We start from the raw sequence: 14,070 nt of genomic DNA, 5'->3' as shown, positions 1-14,070 counted from the left end.
TTTTATATATACATTCTAATTTATTGCTTGTGTCCAGACATCTCTAGTGTGTGGGGTCCATGGTTCGTTTCAGCTTGCGTCAAGTAAAATTTTGTGGTTCATAAACACCATGTACGTAGTTTTATATCAAGGTTCTTCTGTTTCTTCCCGCTTTCTTCATTCCAACATTTCTTTCATTACCATCATCACCAATTTCCTTAGCCTCGGAGCATAAACGTGGGAAGTTAAATTAAAAAGATAAACTGTATCCTGACATCTTTGTTTTGCTTTAAAATTGTACACAATGAAATAAAAGCATTATTACAATAATTAGTTAGTTTAAATACCTTAGATCGAACCAGTGGCGTCAAGAAGTTTGAAGTTTAAACTCTCTTGAGCAAGATATTACGGAATAATAAACTTTTACTATGTTAACTTATACAAAAATCACGCTTGTCGTAAAAGAATAAAATTGACTAGATGAACACCCCTTGATGGAATTCTGCATACGCCAGTGGCTCGAACTATACAGGAGACAACTTATAGAGTTTAATTTACTTTGGAATTGTACCATCACATGCAGATCCACTGAAGCATCCATGGAGTGAGCTGGGGCCAGCCGACCTCGCCTCACCCAAAGACGACCTTTTAATGGGCCTATATATATATATATATATATATATATATATATATATATATATATATATATATATATATATATATATATATAACAATGCATCACGTTGTTCTGAATTGATGTAAAACTGTCACGTATTTTAAGCCTACATTATACATCGAGGAAGCAATTTCCCCCCACCAAATGACGCTTCTGGACCCGCTAGTGTGTCGATTCATAATAATGTACAGACCGACAGTTTAGAACATACGCTGTATATTTACTGTCGAGTTAGTAAGTTTATTTCCGTTTTTATCTTCATTAAACTCAGTGATGATTTCAAAGTTTCCCACGGATAGGCTTATTAAACGTCAGGGATTCAAGCCTGTGTCCGGAAAATTGTCTGAAATTAACTAATGTCCGAAATTTTAGGGAAAATGGAAGGCCGGGAAATTTCACTGTCAAGTGGTTGGCATGCAAATCTGTCTTGTGCTGATATTTATGAAAAAATCAATAGCGAAAAGGTGCTTTTCGGAAGAGTACTTTACTCAGACAAATATTTTACAAAATAATTAAGATGATATAAAATCATTTTTTAACTAATTAAAATGAGCATAAGCATTTTTGGAACTTTGGAGTAGATTTTTTTCTAACTTCTCAATAAACATACACTATTCTAAAAATAACGTCGGGGATTGGTGTCCAGAAATCATGGTAATCCTATCCCGGGATATTTTGAATACAGGGAGGATGAAAGTAGCAAAAATGCTGGTAACCCACGGTGAACATGATTAGAGATATGTTTGTGGGGAATATCCCTCCTGGGCAACCCCTGAAATAACCACTGATTTGATTAACATTTATTTTACTGAAAGGCGAAAGTGGAAGTTTTCGCCCAAAGCATCCTTATATCTGATTGCGGTAATGTGTGAACTAGAAGTCATAGAGAGAGAGAAAACATTGCAGAATAGAAAGAACATAACACATTTGGCTTGAAAATAAAATTTTGCTACAAAATTTTAGCAAGACCACACATGATTAATATGGTTGAGGTGTTGAACCGTATATTGTATGGTACGTATTTGTGCGTTTAAGACCCTATGTCTGGCAACATTGATATAATAGGTGGTCAGCAAATAACAAACAAGAGTTGAAATTTAGGAAGAAATTGAACTTCCTGTGTGTGTGTCTGTCTGTCTGTCGAAAAAGCAGTACCTTTATGAATGTTTTTTTTTTTTTTGCTCCCTACAAATACAACATTGCAATAACTTATTAGATGATAAAAGTTGTCTGACTAGTATAGGCTGCGAGTAGGAATCATTGGCTACAATTCGTACTTTCGATAATACCAGAAAATTCGATAATACTCGAAACTTCGATAATACTCGAAATTTCGACAATACCCGAAACTTCGATTATTTCACATACTCGAACAGTTTCGAGTAACCGATTACAACTCGATAAATTTTCACTCCCGAAGTTCGATAGGTCCTCAGCCTTATCGAACACCCCTACTGGGCACTTGCAAATGCATAAACATATCCTTGACTTTCATTAAAGGCATTTCCACCTTCTTTAGGAAATATTATCTCGACAATTGATGTTTTAAGCGACTACTGAACAATAGAAATGTTCTTTTTTTTATTTGAATCCAAACAAAAGACAACTAAAATCATGTAGTATTATTGTTTCATCGATCTATAGAGTACTGTGTTAGTTTCTTCTAATATGTGTGTAATTATAATGACTCCTTATCTGGAACAAGGAAGAATTGCCACAAGAGTGGAAAGAACCAATCATTGTTCCACTCATATAGCAAGAAAGGGGACAAAACTGACTATAATAATTATCGAGTCATTTCTCTTCACAGAAGTCACAAATACGTCAACGTCCTATATAATCATCTCAAACATTTTATTAGCAAGATTGACCCAAGGGCGCCGATCCTGGGTAGCCCCCCTCCCCAAAGCTTATATGGGCTTCCCTATTGTATTTATGAATACAATTTGGTATAATTTCAATGCAATTTGTCTTAAAATCCTCATACACACGCACCCATACACACACACACATATATATATATATATATATCTTCTGCATCTGAATGCCCCCCCTCCCAAATTTACAGAGAAATCGGCGCCTTGGATTGACCCCATACGCAGATGAAATTATTCGAGATTACCAGTGTGGATTTCGACGAAATCGATCAACTATCGACCAAATATTTACCAATCGACAAATAATCTGAAGGAAGTGGGAATATAATACCCCGGTATATCAACTATTTATTCATTTTTGAAAAGCTTACGATTCTTTTAGGAGAGAAACATTGTACAACATTCTTACACAATTTGGAAAAACTAAATTAATTAAGATATAAATCCGAAGTAAAATCCGGGTAGGAAAATTTTTGTCCACGAGCTTTCATATCGAGAGTGGCCTGAAACAAGGAGATAAGTTGTCGCCATTATTATTCAACTTTGTTCTGGAACACGCTATAAGGAAAATCAAAGATAGCAGTCAGGGCAGCGGCGTAACTACTATGGCGGGAAACCCCGCAATGCGTGGGTCCCAACACATCGAAAGGGGCCCTTCACCCTAGCCTCTTAATAGGTCAAATCAACATGCTTTTCAGGTTTGTATTAGTCGGCAACGTTCCTCCACCCTCCCCTTTTTTCGACTATACTTAAAGCTTGATATGAAGGTGAAGCACCGTAAACAAAAAAAAAGGGACATTCGGTTCGGTCGGCTTTTATAGGCTCTTATATTTTTCTTCGGCGGGAAATATTGAATCAAGTTTCAGAATTAACATCTATATTAAATTATTTGATATACTAAATTCACAGTTCCATTGTCGTTTCACATCTTTGCGTGATACAGTATCCAAATTTTTCTTTGTTTTCTGCCAATATAATTCATCTCACTGATGATGAAATTCTAAGAAGAGCACGGATGCTTCAAACAACTTACAGTTGTGATATTGGTTTTTCGTTTCCGTGGAAGTAATTGCTTTGTGAAACAGTTGAAATCTGCAGTAAGTGTTTTGAATTCTATCTTACCTAGAAGGATTTTAATTGTGAAATATAAGTCATTGGCATCTAGCTTTTCAGAATTTATTGCCGCGTGTATGTTGTTTTGGACGTTCCCTGTCTCTGTTAGTTCTGCGGAGAGGTCGTTCTCAAAATTGAAATAAATAGAAAACTATGTGAGAAGCACAATCGGCTAAAATAGCTTAAGGAAACTAGCACTGCTCTCAATAAATGCGGACGAAGCTGAAAACATGGATGTACGGAAGTTAGAAAAGGATTTTGCTGACAGGAAAGCAAAAAGATAACCATTCAATTAATTCCTTCTACTCTTCTTGACGACTGACGTCACTGACTCCATCTTTCTTTGTGAACCTTATTGAATAAATTATATATATAGCAAAGTGGTTTCCATTTATGAATATTTAAGTCTAATAGTTGCATGCATTTAACTCATTATTCTCAGATACAGGGAAGTATGGTTATTTATTATGTTATCTATCATTCCACAAAAAATGTTATTGAGGTTGTTGCCCTGGGCATTCTCTCGCGGAAGGGGACGTAGTTACGCCACTGAACCAGGGCCTAAAGTTGAACGGTATTCACCAGGTATGGCGTATGCTGATGATGTAAATAGGGGATGATAAGAGAACAATAGAAAGAAATGCAGGGGTCTTATTAAACGCTCGCAGGAACATAGTTTTAGAAATGCATAGAAAACAAAATACATGGAAGTTCATCGTGATCGTAATACGACAAATTATCGATGCGTTAAAATATCGAATAATACTTCTGATAAAGTTGATACTTTCAAATATCTAGAATCAATATTATGAGACGAAAACTATATTCACGAAGAAATTAAATGTCGACTAAAAAGTAGCCATTCGTGTTATTATTCAGTTCAAAATCTCTTGTCGAGTTCGCGAATTCTGTCAAGGAATTTGAAGCTTAAAATATAAAACGATAATCTTACCTGTTGTTCGGTATGGTTCAGAAACATGGTCACTTACTTTGAGGGAAGAACATATACTGAAAGTATTTGAGAACATGATCCCGAGGCGAATATTCGGATCCAAGAGAAACGGGAATGGAGAATGGAGGAAACTACATAACGAGGAACTATATAATTTATACGGTTTACCAAACATCGTTAGGGTCATCAAGTCTAGGTGGCTCAGGTGGGTAGGTCATGTAGGCAGGATGGAAGAAAGTAGGAACGCTTTCAGTCTTAACTGGAAGACCAACAGGAAAACGACCATTAGGAAGACCTAGGCGCAGATGGTAGAACAATAATAAGATGGATCTCGCAGAAATAGGAATACAAAGTAGAAACTGGATCCAGTTGCCTAAGAATAGAAGTCAGTGGAGAGCTTTTTTGAGCACGGCATTGAACCTCCGGGTTCCATAGGCCATAGAGAGAGTTAGTAATTAAAATGAACAAAGCAAGGAAGATGAGTTATTCTCAACAGAAACAATAATGTGACCTGTCTCCTGTTTATGGAAAAAATATTATTATAGTTACAATATGCCGCTTTCCCTTCTATTATTTATATTTTTCAATGCGACCTAATATACAAAATAAAGTATACCTAAGTACTAAAGTTAAGTGTTATGCAGTTTGTATGCCTGTTAAATGATCTTCGTGTTTTCCATATAACTACTCACAAAGGGCCCCTTATCAGACTTCAGCCTCCCGGCCCTTACTGTCCTTAAAGGGGCCCTAGTCCAATATGATTTCACTCTGGGCCACAAAGCAACGCGAGCAGACACCTGTGTTTCTTTGCTGCCTCGTCTGAGAAGGAGCCATTTCTGTACAGGGCGTTGACATGTGACGAGAAGTGGGTTTTATACGAAGCTCCACGGCGCCGTCATCATTGGTAGCATCCCACGAACCTGTTCCAAAACAGCCGAAACCAGCACTGCACCAGAAGGTCCGCCTGTGTGTTTGGTGGACTGCTCGAGACATCGTGCTTCGAGAACTGCTACGAGTTGGTAATAAGCATAATGCAACTGTGTAATGCCAGCAGTTGTGCCGTGTTCAAGAAAAAAACAAAACTCTGCAGCCAGTACTTCTGAATAGCACAGGGGTCCTCCTGTTAGAGAACAACGCTAAGCCCAACGTGGCTAGGATGACCCGGGATAACATTCTACGCCTTGGATGGGAAATATTATTGCATTTGCCACACTCCCCGGACATTGCACCGTCCGATTATCACCTGTTCCATTCTTTGGGCAATCATCTTAGAGGACGCCAGTTCCAATCTCTAGTAGAGATGCAAAATGCACTTGGTATCTTCTTCGCTTCACGGCTCACGAAGTTGTACCGCGATGGAATCCGTGGCCTTCCAGAACATTGGCAGGAGGTCGTCGATGATGATGGGCACTATTTTTGATCTTCCTGTTACGTCTTAGGTGACATATCAATGTTCGAAGGTGGTGGGTGGAAAAGCGACAGATCTTTCTTCATTACCTTTCTATATTGCCCTTCAGTTCTCCGAAGTTTGAATGTTGGAAAATTTGGGAAAACTTAGCTGATGGGAAAGGTAAATCAAACAAGCGCATTAAGCATAATAATTTAAAAAATATTAAGACATTATTGAAGAAGAAATTCTACTTTTGGTGATGTGGTGGAAATTATGATGAAAACATGACAGAACTTCTAAATACTGTACGTAGCAAGTGACCTACCAGTAATGGATATTATGATTAATGATCCAAACCAGCTAGCTCAAGTAACTTCCCATGTATCTCACAATTTTTACTTAAAATAAGTTAGAGTCTTTAATCATTCCTTGTTCTAGTCGTCCCCCTCAATTTTTGTATGCCAGAGACGTCCATGCTTATTCTGTTTATTCATTTTGTAATCCACTGCGTTTCTTGTGAACCATCAAGTTTTACTTTTGTGGTAGGGAAAGGTTTGTTCAAATACTTTTTAAACAGAAACAGGTTGTACATATAATTCATATCAGAACTTTTAGTCGATGTAACTGATTACAACTCTTCAGCGCTGAGCGAGTTATTTTGACTACTTGATAATCTTGCCACAAGCCCTATCAACGGATCCCTTAAATAGATACACAGAATGGGCGGGAATTAACTTCCTATCGCAAAATGTTTATAACTTTTTATAAGACAATCAATTTTCATGAAACAAAAATCACTTAGTTCTTTACAATGATAAAATTGTTATGCATTGCTAAAATTTCATATACGTACCATCATTATCTACCAGTTTTCGTGAACGGTTGGGAGACGTTTCTAACAGGTTTCAGCAGATGCTCCAAGGTACGTTTGCAAGAAGTTGGCGAATTCACTTCTACAATTCACAAAGAGTTTTGGCTTTATACGATAAGCTTCCTCTTTCGCCCACCCCCAGAGAAAGAAGTCAGAGATCGTTAGGTCAGGTTTGTTTGTTGACAATTCAAGCCAACACGACGTTCCAATCAGCATCCTGAAAAGTGGATGTCGAGCCTCGCACGGACAGGATTTAGATATCGGAAATGAAGTGTATACTACATTAATTGGTAAAAGTATTGCAATAAACAATATTAGTAAAAATATTGATTAATTAGTTGGAGTTAAATATGGCTTTTCAGACAGGATTATATATAAAGATGATTTCTTTAAAGTACAGTCCTACAAAATATTAGCTTTAACCCGACCAACAATCGGTAACTAACAGGATAATATTTACGCACTTAATATTATACTGTAATTCTTTGTGTTTTTCTTATAATTCTCTAAATATTATGTATTTGCCATTTCAAACTGTAGAACGAGAAACAAATATAGTATTCTTTTGTTAAGAAAAACCTTTTAAAGAGTGATAATGTCAGGGGATGACCTGAGAGACAATTTCAGACCCCTCTCGAGCTAAGATTGATTGATTGATTCTAGAGTAATGGGGTCGTCAGCATCGAAGCTATTAGTTCCCGTCTTGTACTCGAAATAAGAAATTTCCCCCTTTGGGACTATATATTCGATTTGCTCAATGTGGACTAGCAATATTTAACAGTACTCTCTCCCCCCGCATATTGGCAATCCATTCGGGCAGAATCTTCTGAAATCACCACTGCTTATAAATAGTTTTTCCTTACGAATCAAAGGATAATTATGAAATAGTGACCATATTTAAAAATTGTTTTGAACTATGGATTTTAGATTTGCAATTCATATAAGGTTCAGTTTTAATCAAATTCAAAAGAGAAAGAGTTTCCGAAGAGTTATTCAAAGAAATGTTCTCAGTCTCCGGGTGAAATTAGGAACACACTTTAAAAAGATGACTTACTATGAACACATAAACACGTAGGAAATGTAAATTGTAAATGGGTTTGAATACATAAACATCTGACTGATAGACTATCGGCCCAAACCGTTCAACCATTTCATATGCATTCACAGATCTTCTTTTGACTTTAGTGTAAGTGGTTTTCTGCTCCACATTCGTTTTTGTTATTTCGGTACGAGTAGGATTTTGCGTGAATATTTGGACGTTACAGCTCCTGCAATATATAAAAGCATTTTTCGAATAAATCACATTCAATTTTACGTCCTAATAACTTACATAAAACATGTTGTATCCTTGAAATGATTGAGGTTGGAGTGATCGTAATGTCATAGTTGGGAGTCTTGATGTGCAAACCCGCTTAACATAGGGATTTTCTTTCTTGAAAATGGTACATACACAGTTACAGGATGTGTTGTTCGTCACTATGACTGCGCATTGAACATTTTATTTTCGAAGACTGCAACTTAAGTATTCAAAGTATATCTCTCACAGCGTTTATATATGCTGTGAAGAATATTCAAGCGCCCTTCCTCAGTTCTGATCATGAAATTCACAACTTTGCATTTGTGATTGAAACAATGTGGAACTACGTGTTTGAAGTAGCGACAGAAACGCATTGGGTGATATGCATAAAAGTGAGATCTTACTCTTTACTCAAGATTTTGAGATTAATTTCAAGGTTGTATGCATAAAATGCGAGACAACGTGACGTCATTTGAGTATAATCTCAGGCTCCTGAGTAAATGCTCGGAAATTATGAATCAAATTGTTATTTCTCACTTTTCGTATGCATGAAGTTGAGTATAGTCTGGACTAGCTGAGATTAATCTACAAATTTCGTGAAGCACCTCAGTACAAATCTCCTTGTCTCACATTGTTTGAGAGTGGATCAACCTGGTTGTGAATTTATGGATGTAAAGCCAAAAAGAAAAGTGTACAAAGTTTGGGAGACTCTGATGTGTATGACTATAATGATCTATGTAGATTTGAAGAACAAAATTTACAATGGTTGGCATAGCATTTTCTTGGGGATGTACTGGAAACCAGAGAATAATGAGAAGATGAGTTATGAGTACTGTACAACGTTTGTTGCAGATAATGGAAGCTAGAAAATCTGGACAAACATCGCAGTGCCTACAATGGCAAAACCTATCAAGTTACACTCTCAATGATAAATAAATACAATAAATAAAAAACTTGTAAAAAAATAAATATAAAAAATAAATAAATGATGATTAGGGAGCACTTCTTGTTCTTTAGCAATTCATAACGAACACTAATTTTGGATCACCGGTGCCCCGTCCACATCCGATTTCAACATGTGCGCTCTAGTATACTCTCTCTGTGATTAGACATAATTTTTTATGAGAAACAAGATTCCACTCGATTAGTTTTTCTATTTCTTATAATTTTAGAGCTACTGAAATTTTTCCTGCTTATTTTAAAACTTTGACTCCCGTTCTTTAACCTCTTCTATATGTTTTCGGGAAACATACATAACAGTTTTTTAATCCCCGGAAACCCCTAACACCGTTGCATGAGTTAGCACTTCTGGTTTCTTTCCCCATGACAAATTCAAAAATGTTCCCTTTTTTATGTTTATTTATATAAAATTAAAAGTCACTATGTACTCTCGGTCCCTTGAACCACCTGATCGATCTCCATCAAATGTTCAACATAGATGAGGTTCGGGCCTGGGATAGTCTTTATCATTTCACATTGATGGTGCAACTTAGGGGAGGGGGAGATATTTAAAAATGATCGAAAATGAGCGATATTAATGTCGAATCTATAGTTTTCAAGAACGATGAGAACAGTGCTTCTTAAATCTAAATTCAGCCCCGTAACTTGGGGAGGGAGAGGAGAAGATACATAAAAATGATCGAAAATGAGTATTACAGAGTGTTTTAATAATAGTAAATAGTGACTGACTAACGGAACATAATACCAATTTTTCTTATTTTAACCCAGCGAAGCGGATAATTGACGATAGTCCAATCTTTTTACATAAGTTACTGTGGTTGTTCTTTTTTCTTTTTCTTTTTTTTTTTACGAAATATTACTGTGAAGTGTTTTCTCAATAAATTCATAATTATAACAATTGAGGATATGTGAAGTTCTGTGATAGTGAAAGGCGAGGGGACTCACTATACGTATGCACCCCGAATAGGGAGAGGTGCAGAGACTCACTTTAATCAAGCATTCCGTTAAAATAAAGGGGTTTCAAATCGGTCTCTGCAACCTTCTCGTAGTAACCCCTGCCAACTATAATTGTTCTTGGCTACGTGCAGAGAATTTCAAACCAGAAGACATTTTGTAATTGTAATCACTATAATGGATCCGCCATTTTGTATTTTGTAATTTTGACGTCAGATTATGAATCATCTGTGCTGAAACGGCCCTGGCAGCATGCTTTCTTCTATATTAAATGGTTGTTTTCTGTCTATGCTTGGAAACCACCCCTAACGTTCAAAGGGTTGTATCTACCTTTAAATCTTCACCATTGCCGAAACAAATATATATATATATATATATATATATATATATATATATATATAGCTATATTTCGATGTTTTACAAATATGAGAAGTTTCATTCAAATCGGTGAGTGACACTTCCGTAAGTCTTCTTGTTAGTGTACGAGGCAATCCTTCGAGAAGAGCCGCCTCAGGAAAAAAAGAAAATATATTCTGGGAGATGAAAATATATTCTGAATTCGTGTATTATACAGAATTTTGAAACTATTGGCATTGTAGAATACTTGCGGGGTTTGGAGCTTAGTTTCATCATTGAATGATAATGTCATGGTAAATGCAACATAAGACAAAGTAAATTATTCATTATCTATATCTAACTAACGGCTGAGGAAGATTTGCTGTCATCTCTCTTTTCTAAATGTTTGATGAAGAGGACGTTAGGTCCTTGAAACTGTAACAAAAAACGTATAGTCATTAATATAATTCATTTTGTTCTGGTCAGTGTGTTTTAAATGTTATCTATATTAGGTTTCACTGTTTACTTCTTGTTTCGCTCTTGTTTACTTTTAAATTATCTCTGTTACAATACGTAGTAATAAGCAGTAATACCATGTTACGAATAGCTACGAAGTTATAAATATCCAAAATGCCAATTCCTTTACGTTAGAGATATTATAAAGGTAACTTCTCTAAAGTTTATTTTGTAGTGTCATGGGATGCCTACAGCAAATTTTATTTTAAACCAATACCGAAAAAAAATGTCTGCAGGTCATTCTCTCCGACTTTCCTGAAATTATGATATATCATGCTAGAAACAAAAAAAAATTAGACTCTTATTTTTTCTTTCTGTATCATAAAAAATATACTAGAACTGAACCAAGTATTTAATCCAACTGAGACTTCAGTTTACAATAGGACATACTACAACGTAACGGAAATTTAGAGTTTTTGAGGATTTTTTAAAAAAGAAAATTGGGGTCAAATTTCACCTTTCTAAATTTTTAAGTTGTGCAGTTATTTTTATATGACAGAGTTTTTGTGATATCTGTGCCAATTTTCAAGGCTTTTAGTGGGTAAACGTCCAGGTTCTAGTTATGAAATACCGTACTTCATAACGCATTTAAGTAGATTAACCTATTTAAATATACGGCTTTGTGCCCAATAGTCTCGCGCCCAAACGTCCTACTCCGTTTCCTGTCTCCCATTTTCCACGTTTAGTACTGCCTGATTTATATTTTATACAGTAATTTGGTAGATGACAGTTATAATTTCATTCTTAAAACATATAAATAAAAATAAATTTAGTTTCACAGATTTTACAATTTCAAGATGGAATACTAACTGTGAATTCCGCCATATTTTACTGTTTTACATCCTTGAGGTGTTGAAGAAGAAATGCGAAAATTTGCACATAATTTACGGTGATAATACAAGAATATTGGTGACAACGTTGGAACACGAAATTCTGTGCTAATGATTTTGATGCCGGCCTGAGTTGATGTTGGTAACGAAAAGACAAGACAATGATTGAGTAAAATTCACATAACACAACGCTAAACATTGGAGTTTAAAAACATCAATCATTCACACATTCACGATCACCTCAAGGCAGAATACTTGTTCTGGAAGCTGAAGCTTTATTCCTGGGTTTCACATTAACTCATAGAACTTCATTTGACGGCACACATAAAACATTTGTGATATGCTCGTTATACGTGAGGTGACGACTGATAACTAATGATGAGATGTGAATTGTTTGTGTCAGTCTTGATCTCGATGTGATGATTCGCGCTAAACGACAGTGAAAGCAGACGTTCATCAGAGGAGAGTTGTGATATCAGTGTGTAGAGATTATAAAGGTGCAGATTTTTCCAACTCCTATCAAGAAACCAAACAATGAATTCGAACGTGTACTGTCGGCGATTGGACAGTTCGATTAAATTTAGCAATGGAAACTCCCAGAGCTCGTTAATCGTAAAGGTCTTCCATCAAGACAACACGACACCACACAGTTTGATCACTGACAAAAATTGTTGGAATTGGATGGGATATGTTGCCAAACCGACCATACATGTCAGGCATCGCGTCGCCGGACTAGTGATGTGAGCTGGAAAATTTTCCATTTCGTAAAATTTTCCGCTATATTTTTCCGGAAAATTTTCCGTTCTAAAAAATATCAGTAATCAAGTAACAATTCTTCAGCAATCATAAAATTGATTGAATTCATGTACAGAAATGTAAAAAAGTGAAAGATCGTTTAATGAATCTGAAAATTTTCATCGCTCAGACAATTTTCAGTACTATGTAGTAACAAGTTAAACAATTTTTCATGAATCCAAATATTTTCTGTCTTATATGGAAAAATTGAAGAACTCTTTATGAGTCGAAAAATTTTCATCATTTTGAAGCAAAAAGTGAAACAACTTTTTGTGAATCGGAAAGTTTTATTGCTCTGTAGAAACAAGTGAAAGGAATTTTCATAGATCGGAAAATTTCCATCACGATGTAGAAACAAGTGGAAAAAACTTTTCATAAGCCGGACAGTTTTGGATATTATGCCTAGTGATGTTAGGTGGAAAAATATTTCTACTATATTTAACTGCACATTGAGATATACAATTCCTGTCGAGGAAAATTAGACAGCAACACATTATAATTTTCCAAATAGATTTCGGGAACCGGAAAATTTTCCAATATTTCAAGTTGGGGAGTAAAATTTTACACCTTTTTATCTGCGAGCTCCTTCCTTGCTAAGCGGTTAGCATACGCGCCTTTGGCATAGAAGACCTGGCTTCGATTCCCAGCAGGAGCTCATGCAGTTCGGATTTCACGTTAATCAGTTGGTCCCATCTTTTATAGTCTCGCTGCTGAAAGGGACGTTAAACTCAATTCAACTCCTCTCTCTCTCTGTGTGTGTGTATGCAAAGTGCAGAGAACATACATCGAGTTCGTAGAGTGCAAATATCCTATTCTGTTATTTAAAATTTCAATTTATTAAAAGTCATGAATGTTTTTCGATTCATAAAAATATACTCCACTTATTCCTACATCGTTATTTAGCCGTAAAATTATTGGTAATAAATATTGTCTTAAAAAGTTTCATGAAGTGAAAATGTAACGATTCTTCATTTCAAGAATGCTTCAAAAGTTTCAATGCGTTCTTCCCTCAGAATCCACCTTTGATCTTACAATATTAGATTTCGTCAATTTATACACATAAGATGGTTCTCTCATAGCTTTACTACTTTTATAGATTTACATTCTGCAACATTAATAAATAAGTAGATATAATAAAGAGAGAGAGAGAGAGAGTTAAACTCTATGTAAACTTTTACTTCCCAACTTGAAGTATTAGAAAATTTTCTGGTTCCCGAAATCTAATTGAAAAATTATAATTTGTTGCTGTCTAATTTTCCTCTACAGGAATTGTATATCTCAATGTGCAGTTAAATATAGTGGAAAATTTTCCACTTAACATCACTATGCATAATATCCAAAATTGTCCAGATTATGAAGAGTGATTTCACTTGTTTCTACATCGTGATGAAAATTTTCCGATTTATGAAAATTCCTTACATTTGCTTCTACAGAGCAATAAAACTTTCAGATTCACAAAAAGTTGTTTACTTTTTGCTTCAAAATGAAAATTTTCCGACTCATAAAAAGTTCTTCAATTTTTCC

At 35.5% G+C, this 14,070-nt stretch overlaps 1 protein-coding gene and 1 long non-coding RNA gene across 7 annotated transcripts in view; one reads left to right on the top strand and one right to left on the bottom strand.

The window, feature by feature from the left end:
• Positions 1 to 14,070, top strand: part of flz (transmembrane serine protease filzig) — a 424,928-nt gene that overhangs the window by 135,523 nt on the left and 275,335 nt on the right. The gene's annotated exons all lie outside the window — the stretch shown is intronic.
• LOC145668045 (uncharacterized) overlaps positions 1 to 14,070 on the bottom strand; it is a 316,452-nt gene that overhangs the window by 173,670 nt on the left and 128,712 nt on the right. The gene's annotated exons all lie outside the window — the stretch shown is intronic.

The sequence above is a fragment of the Thermobia domestica genome, chromosome 13 (assembly GCF_964235325.1).
Source record: "Thermobia domestica chromosome 13, izTheDome1.hap1.1, whole genome shotgun sequence".
In the NCBI taxonomy this organism is placed as follows: domain Eukaryota; kingdom Metazoa; phylum Arthropoda; class Insecta; order Zygentoma; family Lepismatidae; genus Thermobia; species Thermobia domestica.
The sequence above is the reverse complement of the archived record's forward strand: the minus strand, read 5'-3'. Positions and strand labels throughout refer to the sequence as shown.